Here is a 10,714-nt window from a genome sequence, read left to right as displayed (position 1 = left end):
AAAACGTAGGAGTCCTTTGCCCTGTAGTGCCGCACAAGCTCGGGCACGGTCGTGCTCTTCTACCACGCCTCGCCATGGCAGCCGATGATCATTGGTGTGAGCACTGAGCATCTTTGTCGACGCGTCTGTCCGGAAGAAGCAGGCCACGGGGATCCTGGGCGCGGCTGGGCACCACGCCAATGACCACCACGCGGTGCTCCAATCTCCTGAAGGCACCGCCGGGCGCCGGCACATTCAACCACACCGCAGGCTGCTTGCTGCTGTCGTCCAGTTGGACGACAAGGGCCGGCAGGCCGCCGATGGCGTCGTAGAGGACAGGAGTACGGTGAGGAACATGGGGTTAGTGGGTCAGAGTGCTGGGTGATGCCCAGGGTGAGCTGCAGCTCCTGACACGCCTGACGCCTGGTGCCCCGCCACGGTCAGCTCGTCCAGGAACTCCTGCTGCACGTACCTCGAGTTCAGGCGGAGCACCTCCGACAGCAGGTCGAAGAGCCTGCGCCCCCGGAGACCCCATCGAGAGTCCCGCGCTCAGCTTAGCACCTACTCAGCGCGAGGAGCTGCTGACGGCTATAGGGCACGAGCAGATGGAGGCCAGGCGCGCAGTCCGCCGGCGGCGGCGTGCGCGCGGTGCCGCTGACGGTGAAGAGCGGCGTGCTGGATTGGCGCCCCATCCACCGCGTCGGCGGGTGGACGCGCTAGAACTCTGAACTTGCCCCTGCAGGAGTCGGCCGCGCGCGATGCTGGTGGTGGGGCCTCGGGCGGCCGTGCGGGATGCAAGGGATGAGGGAGGCGCCGTTCGATTCGAGCGGTCGTGTATCTCGTCGCAGACCTTGTCAGTGTCAGCGTCCATGAGGGCAGGACCTGTCCTTGGTGATCTAGAGGCCCCGGGAACCGATCTAGGCCGACCTTGGTGATCCCCGACATGGCCACGCTCCTACTGCGTACATCTCTACAACCAAGCATCAGGTTCTTCCCCTCCCTGATCCTGATCTAAGGCTAAAACGTCAAGGGTATGTCATCAGGATCAGCACTTGGAGAGTTGGAGTCCTATTGGACTGTGCGAACGGGGGAAATGTCGCGTCGATGGAGAATAGACGACCGCTCTCTTTTTTCCTAATTGTTGTATTTTAATTTGCGGATGGCAATGGTGGGTAATTTCTCTCTATGTTCAGGGGTAAATCGGTCATATAGCGATGACCTACCACGGTTGCATTGCAATTTAATAGTAAAGATAGTATACCATATATACGTGCTATCGAGGACTACTTCCTATGATACATTTAGTTCTAACATGGGTACTCTGAACACATCCTATGGAAATATAACTCCTATACTTCCAAGTGTTTATATTATCATAAGACTATGGTCATGATGTGCTTGGCACACTTCCCATGGTTTTGGAACACATTTCTTACACTATTGTTTAGCACTTGGCTTCTTATTGTACTCTTCCTATATACTTTAGATGTTTATCACATAATGATCCCCAGATGAATCATATATAATTACTACCTCTACTTTGTGAGTGGACATGTTTTATTTCTATCTCTCTTCCTTACTTCCCATGATTGACTCATCATGGTCTATACTACCTTAAATAAATTATATTTTTCATTTACTATCAGTTGTTTTTCAAGTTTAGATAATTTACTTACTCATTACTTATCTTGGTCTACATCTTCTATTAGGATATCTTAATTATCTTTATCACTTGATATTACTCCTATTACAGGTCTGGATAACTTCTACTTAATCATAACATATGTTGGTATACATCTTCCAATAGGATATCTTCCTTATGGTTGAATCCTCTCTTTGGACTACCATGTATTGTATACCAACTATGGTCTACTCATCTATAGTTTTAAGGACTGAATGATGTGCTACATATTTGGGATTAGCTAACTAACTTCACTTAAGAAAGGTAGGTAAGAAAAATTGACTCAAGTGTGTCAGGATTATTCTCAAGTGAATATCCATCTCAAGTCATAAGAATAGTTGGTTTACCTAAGACAACTACCTATAGACACTACCAATCCTATAGGTCTCCTTTAAAGGGTTTTAATCCTAGGGTCAAAGCATTGGCTCTGATACCAACTGTGGTGACCCGGCATACCACTGCATGGTGTAGTATGCAAGTCTGATATAACACCAATGAAACACCGTTCCACTAGTATTATATCGCTCAGAGTGGTACAACAGAAACATATGCGGGTCCAAGTCATGTCTATAGAATTACAATATTGACTCTGTTACATAAGATCATCACAGCCTCCTACTTTACAATGAGGTCAAACTGCAAATAACTCCAGAAGAACGACTCGTAGACTAGTCTTATCACGAACTCTATTTGTAGAGTATTTAACTAGCTACGAGAGGCTATGAATAGATTCTAGCTAAATAGGAGCTAAGTTTAGGAAGCTAGTTCCTTTCTATTGCTAATCTAGGTTTCTCCTTGTTGGATGTGGTATCCGCCTCTTCGACGGGTTCCTGTCCCTTGAAGTAGTCGTTGACTCCTCGGCCTTCGAGTTGCACTGTAGATCCTCCTTCGATGCCTCCATATCTAAGCAGGGGATTTAAGAGTGGGATGAGTACGAGCGTACTCAACGAGTTCATTGTAGGAAAGAGGTGTTTAATGCACTAGCTACAGCATTAGACCAGAAAGTCTAATACCAATGCAGGTTTTCATAACCATTTCTTCAAAAGGTTGCTTTTATTCAGAAGAACTATGTCCGTCAGCCTTCACCGGTTTACTAGAACTTCATGGAGCTCCTTTCCGGCGGCGTTCGCAGTTCCATATCCCGGAACGAGGAGTGACAGGTCACGGTTCATTACACTCTGCAGAGGTGTGTTGCTTTACCCATAAGAGATCTTAACCTTGTTGCCAACCGAGCACGTTACCCGTCCACACTTCCTTTGGTGTGAGGCCCGGTATAAGGTCTAGCCAATCATGTTCCTCCGCTACCTCGAACACCCACCCTTTGTTGCATGCCCCAACCCTGGGTCCTCGCCGGTCCCATTATTCCCATATATTTCAGGGTGGACCCCGACCACGACGACGATGCCTGGGATCGAACCAAACTCCTTCGCCGGTAGCTGCAACCCATCATAGACCGCAATACCGTGGGGACTTAGGACTCCCCAGCCTCACCCGACTTGCTCCTTCGGGCGACAAGTGTACTACGGACAATGCTGTGGGGACTTAGGACTCCCCAGCCTCACCAGGCTTGCCCCCTTGGATTACAAGTGTACTACGGTAAAGCGCATCCGTTGATGAACGAGAGGTGGAAACACTTTTGACTACTCCGTCCCACTCCGGATCTTATGGTTAACACGGGTATTACGACACAAGAATCACTGGCGACATTTGTTGTTTAATCCTAGATGGATATAAACCCTTGCAATGGAACCTCCACCATATCAACACAATCCATGGTTCCATTGCCCACCACATAGTCATATTCATAGTTATGAAAATAGTGGTTTTGGTTTTTATGCAATAGTGATAATCATAGTACTTTGCAAGTAATTTGATAAAGATACTCAAATGACATGTGCAAGTGATGAACTTGCCTTTCTTGACTGCAAGATTATGCAGGCAAGGTCTTCGATACGCAATAACTCCAAATTCTGAAATGGCATCATCGTCCGGTAAGGACGATGTTTAAAAGATTGGCAAAGATGCAATAATGCATAAATATGAGATGCAATCGCTCTAAACGTGACCTAACCCCGATGATTTAGGATTAGTGAGTTGTACTGATTAGTTTTAGGGTATGTTGCGCTTTTAGAGTGATTCACAAACAGGGTTCTTATTAGGGTTGATTACTTGATATTACAAATAAGCAATGCAATATATCACAATAATAATATTACAACCACACATCAAGGAGAATTGGTATAATCCTAACATGTATTGAACAGTGGTTGATTTAAGCACTATATGGCATGGTTAATGATTAATTATCATATACTTCAAAAGAATAACTTTTGAAGAACATGTTCTTTAATAAAGAACAAGTATGATAATTAGGGTTGTGGAGTTCTATGGTTTATTATGGTTTCATCCAGTTTCTGGAGTAAGTATTAGATGGATCCTAAAAAGGTTGGGTTCATTAATAACTAGTGGTTTGTAAGATTAAGATAAGCCTAGGCATCCTAAGCGATTCGTTATACATGGTTGTTGTCAAGGTTGGTTTATCTTGCTAGTGATAGCTGGCTAGGGTTTATAGGTCCTTATAAGCAGGGTTGATGATGATTCCTTATTTTCTTCAAAAGAATATCTTTCGAAGAACATACTTCTTAAATAATAAGAAGTATTACAATTAAGGTTGAGGTTGTGTAGGTTTTACTTTTGAATTCCTCAAGTAAAGATTAATTGGTTCCTATATAAGGTGGTTTATAAACATGCTACACTATTAGGGTTTAGGTGTATGGCAATTGATGCCAAATATTAAGTATGGTTGCTATGTAGAGTTAATCACAATGGTGTGATGCTAATTAGGGATAAATAAGGATGATGGCTTTGGTAATAGGATCTAGGGTTTACACTTGGTTGACCCTACTTGATTAGTTGGGTCTGATGAGGATGAACACATGGGATACTAATTAGTAGTGATAGGGTTCTACATTTTATGTGGACATAGATATGTCTTTAGTTACTAATTATGGCTCTATGGTAATGGAGTAACATGATCACATGTTCTAACCTAGGGTTTAGGTTAGAATTAAATTAAGGTTCACATGTAATAATGGAACTAGGGTGTGATGCATAATTGAATTAGGGTCTTAAAGTTCCACATAAAATTATAAGGTTGTGTTCTTTATTCAATATGGAACTAGGGTTTCCTAATCACCATATAGTTCTTAATTTGATAACTTTGTTATAAAGTTGAAGTTATTAATAACTTTAAATTAAAAATAATATTGGATTTGACTTTTTCTTATTTTTAAAGAATTAATAATTAAGACAATTATTAATTAGGGTTTAAATCCTCTTACTAAGGATTTAATAAGCTATAAGTAAAGGAAAATTAATTTTAGTATTTTCCTGATTTACTTACTGGTTTTTATTAAATTTAGAAGTTTTTCTTAATTATTGAATTTTAATTGAATTTAGAATACAAGAAAAGGTTTAAATAAAAATTATTAAACAATTAAATTTTTATTAAAAATAAAAATTTCATATTATATTTTTATTAAATAGAATTTATTTTTATGAACATTTTGATATGTCATTTATATTTTTCTGAGTTATAATGAAATTTATAAATTCTTGTAAAATTTCAGCAATTTATAGAATTTGAAATAGAATGAAAAACTACTAAACGTACCCGGCCAGATCTTACCCACAGTCACTGGCTAGTGGGCCAAGTTCCAGCGTGGCAGCCATGTTGGATCTGACCGCGGTCAAAATCGATGAGGTGGCTTGGAGGCCTACTGCCGGCGGGAGGTCGGCGACGACGCCGCCGTTCCCGGGCTTGCGCGGCCTAACTAGCTATCCTACTCGAACCAGTACAACACCGTGAGCATTTTGGTACCAGCGCCGCCCGCTAATGACCACCGGAGCATGGCCGGCGATGAACTTGCTGCGGCGGCGGAGACGGCCTCACGGCGCGAAGACGATGCAGGACACAATTAAAGGAGATGGGGGGTACTGGGAGGACCACGAGCTCACCAGGAGCGTGTTGGTGTGGTCGGCGAGGCTCGGGAAGGTCTCTATCGACGGAGAACGGCGTCGACTGGTGGTTACCGGCGGGGAATTGAGGTCGCAATTCGAGGACCTCGAGGCTTCCCGGCAAGCGTGTGTCGACGAGAAGGTTGCTGGGGACGAGGCGAAGCTCCAGAGCTTCACGGCGGTGCTCGAGGTGGCTTTAATCGGTGACGACGAAGATGACCGGAGCGGCTAGGGTTTGCGAAATTGGGGAAAAGGAAGAACATGTGCGAGGAGGGCTTCGGCCGAGTATTTATAGGGCTCCTGCGTTCGTCGATGGTCGCCCAGGTCAACAACGGCGGCCGGGACGTGGAGCTCGCCGTCGTGCTGGCGTCCTCACGCGCGTCTACGGTGGCCAAGACGAAGACGAGGACTTCGTCTACGGTATTATCCACGAAGAGGTATCGTGGCTGTGTTGGGCTGCGAAGTGGCACTGGGCCATGGGCTGCTGCTGGGCTCGGTGGCCTTCCAGGTAAGTCAGGTGAGTCCTTTTCTCCTCTTTTCTTTTTCTGTTTTATTTCCTGTTTTCATTTTCTATTTTGTAATCTGTTTTAATTCACATTTGAATTCTTGTTTGTTTTGCAGGTGTTTATCAATTTGACTTCCATGAGGACTAATACAAGAGTCATTGTATTACTGTATTGTTTTTGAATACTCATTTCACATATGTGAGCTTATTCAAAATAGCAATTAGACATGTGTTTCTATTCTCATTTTAATTTCCTTTTTCTTATTTGTAATATAACTCCCTGTTGAATAATTAAAGTTGATTATTCATATTCCAAATGTTTTAGAAGTTATTATTAGGTCTTGGCTTCACATTTGAGGAATTGGTCAATTGCACATAATTTTATGTGAGCTCCAATGTATTAGGTTTTTATAGTTTCTCTCATAACCCCACTTATTAAGATTTGGTCTTGGTTCCAATGATAAGTGGTTGATCACCACTTGTGGGTTTTAATTATAGGACTTGGCACTAAATGTCTCTTATGTTCAACATTTGAAGCAAAAGATATAACTAGTAAACAATTATGGGGTTCTAATTATAATCACCTAATGACACATGTTTTGGAACTTGATTGTGGCTTAGGTTTTAGTTGTGATCACCTATGTGATACACAAACTAGTTTTGGGACATAATCCTAGGTTGTAGATATGAGATGGCACCATATTGCATTGGCTAGGGTTTAATCTCACCTAACCATGATAAGATGGTTGCTTACTTAACATTTCATGTGCTTCTCTAATTTCTAAGGATTTGAGAATTGGTTTAATCTTCTACCAATTAACTACTATTATTATCCCCAACTTATCATTAAAGTAACTACCTTGGTTATAGTTCTTTTTATAGTTAACTTTGGTCATATGGATGGATGGTTTCTCACCATATAAAGTATAGAGTTTGACTCTAGAGGTTTTCTTAGGTTCTTTAATTGATGAATGCATGAAAAACAGATGTGATAGGATTCTACTTGTGATCACCAAGTGGTTCACAAGTAAAGGTTGGGATATAAGCCTAGGGTTGCTTACTAGTTACCTCCCTATGATTTCATGTGGTAAATAATATTTACTTATCCTATTAGGGTTTAACTTATCCTCACATACCTCAAGAGCATGATCATGGATTAGGCATGATCAACTGGTTCTTAATAACTCTACCTCAAATTCTTAGGGTTCATGATCATTACTCAATTTATAATGATCAAGGTTTGGCTTCCTAAGGATCTCTCATTAAATGGGGTTGTCACTTCCATGATCAAGCATTGTCTTGATCAATTAAGGTATATCACTTCTATTTTACTTTCTAGGATTGACTTGGTCATGGTTGTCTCACTGAGTTTTATATCCCAGGAAAATGCCTGAGATATTCACTTAAAGTTCTCTCAAGAAATGATGGTTTAACCTTTTGGATATTTGGGTAGATCTCTCCCTTAAAACAAAGTGTTTCCTCAACTAACTTGAGTGTAACACCAGATCTTGAGCTCTCTTATATAGGAATGGATTATTATAGGGTTTATGGTGTACTCCCAAGATCTCAATAGGGCTTTAGTCTAGAACTCCACTTGGCTATCTTGGTTGAATTAATCTCCTCCTTACTTTATCAGTTCATGGATATGGTATTATTCCATGTGATGTTAGGTTGTCCCACCACTCCAAGGAAAATGGTTTACAACCTAACACTTTAGTTCAAAGGTTGCCCTTTATTCTAAAATAGACAGAGCAAGGATTAATTTAAGACATGGAAAATATAAGTCAAGAATAGTTTCTCCATTTTATTGTTACTTGAATTGCAATTGAATTGGTGTTCATATGTTATGTCAAGGATTACCATATTATAATATTTTATAAGTTCAAGCAATTGTTCATTGAGTAAGGTGTTGTTGTGTTGATTATTAGTTCCATTTGATCTAACCCTTAGATCAAATCATCTCTACCCAAAACAAGGTTTTAACAAAGTCACATTGAGGTTTATAGCGCTTGACTTGATGAGCTACTTCAATTCCACCAAGGTCAAGTGAAACTTCAGTCATCGTGATCTGTTTTACTTTAAAGCGCGAAAATTCCCCAGATTTTCTATGCATGAATGCAATGCACACATCTGTTTCCTCTATTTTTGTAACCCCAATACCTAGGATATTACAATCAGGCAACTGTTTTAAATCAAAAACAAGATCTTCCTCTGGTGGTGGTGTTGTACCTAAATCTTCAACCGGCAAGTCATGTTTAAGAATAGGTTGACGAAGGAAAATTTCATCAAGCTCATTCCTTTCTTCCCTAAAGACTTCACTCTCACTATCCTCCAAATGTTGCTGGAAAGGATTATTAGGAGCAAGAGCAATAGACGCACACTGTTCAACTCTAAAATCATTATTAGGCAAATCAGCTTTATAAGAAGTTTTGGCAAATTTAGAGAAATTAAACACATAAGATTCACCAGCAAATTTAGTTACAATTTTTTCCTTCTTGCAATCTATAACAGCTCCACAAGTATTTAGAAAAGGTCTACCAAAAATAATAGGACAAGACTTACTAGCAGCAGAACCAAGTACCAAAAAGTCAGCAGGATATTTAATCTTACCACATAGAACTTCCACATCTCGAACAATACCAATAGGAGAGATAGTTTCTCTATTAGCTAGCCGAATAACCACATCAATATCTTCAAGTTCACAAGAACCAATTTCATGCATGATCTCCGTATAAAGCTCATAAGGAATGGCACTAATACTTGCACCAATGTCGCATAAACCATAATAACAATGATCACCAATTCTAACAGAGAGCATAGGAACACTGGCTTTCCTAAACTTATTAGGATGCGAAAAAATATTAGAAGCATCTTCACAGAAAATAATATGACCATCTTCTACATTTTCAGTCACAAGATCCTTAATTATTGCAATAGCAGGTTCAACCTTTATTTGTTCTTCAGGTTCTATAGGTTTCTTTGCACTTTTATTAACCGCACTAGTTATAACAGAATACTCCTTCATTTTAGCAGGGAAAGGCGTTTTTTCAATATAAGCTTCAGGAAGAATATGATCAACAGTTTCAATTACAGCACATTTATTTATAGATGAATCAGTTTTATCTTTGTACGGTTCATGATACTTATCAAAATTCTTCCTAGGCAATTCAAAATGAGAGGCAAAAGCTTTATAAAAATTTTCAACAACTTGAGGGTGAAGACCATAAGTAGCACTCATATTACGAAATTTATCAGTATCCATAAAAATTTCAATGCATTTATAATCATAGTTTATACCTGACTCTCTATCTTTGTCGTTCTCCCATCCTGAATCCGATCAAGAAGGTCCCTTTTAAACTCTTCTTTGTTGCGTGTAAATGATCCAGAACAAGTAGTATCTAGCAAGGTTTTATCTTGAAAAGAAAGTCTTGCATAGAAATTGTCAATGATGATATTACCAGGAAGCTCATGAATGGGGCATTTGAGCATTAAAGACTTCAATCTCCCCCATGCTTGGGCAATACTCTCTCCATCATGAGGCCAGAAATTATATATGCGGTTCTGGTCTTTGTGAATTTCACTTGGAGGATAGAATTTAGAATAAAATAAAGGCACAATATCCTCCCAATCAAGAGAATCCCTATTCTTCAGCAATTTATACCAATGCGCTGCTTTACCAGACAGCGATATAGAGAATAGTTTCTTCCTAACTTCATCCATAGCAATACCTGCACATTTGAATAACCCGCATAATTCATGTAAAAACAGTAAATGATCTCCAGGATGGACAGTTCCATCCCCTTCATAGCGGTTATCCACAACACGTTCAATAATTTTCATAGATATTTTGTATGGAACCTCTTTCTCACCTGGCGCCTCATCCACTACCTTTGCAGTAGTAGTAGATTTTACAAATAGGAATTCAAGAGGAGATCTCTCCATAATGAATTATAGCAGCAGGCAGAAATAAAATCAGCACGTACAGTAAAGGTTTCCCTTACCAATTCCACTTACCAATAGCGCTTCACTCCCGGGCAACGGCGCCAGAAAATAGTATTGATGACCCACAAGTATAGGGGTGTATCGTAGTACTTTCGATAAATAAGAGTGTCGAACCCAACGAGGAGCAGAAGGTGTTGACAAGCAGTTTCAATGAAGGATTCACTGTAAATGCTCACAGACAAGTATTCAGGGGGTTTTAATATAGCAGATGAATAAAGTACAAGTAAGTAAAATACGAGAGTAATAATTGCAGCGAGTGGCACAATCCTTTTTAGCACAAAGGACAAGCCGGTTTGTTTACTTATAATGACCAAACGTTCTTGAGGACACACGGGAATTTAGTCTAGTGCTTTCGCTTCATATAATTGATTAATCTTCATTGTTTTGATAAGTGTTGTGTGGGTGAACCTATGCTAATGTACCGCCCTTCCTAGGACTAATACATACTTGTGATTATACCCCTTGCAAGCATCCGCAACTACAAGAAAGTAATTAAGATAAATCTAACCACAGCCTTAAACCCTGAGATC

This window comes from Lolium rigidum, chromosome 3, assembly GCF_022539505.1.
Source record: "Lolium rigidum isolate FL_2022 chromosome 3, APGP_CSIRO_Lrig_0.1, whole genome shotgun sequence".
Lineage (NCBI taxonomy): Eukaryota > Viridiplantae > Streptophyta > Magnoliopsida > Poales > Poaceae > Lolium > Lolium rigidum.
The sequence above is the reverse complement of the archived record's forward strand: the minus strand, read 5'-3'. Positions refer to the sequence as shown.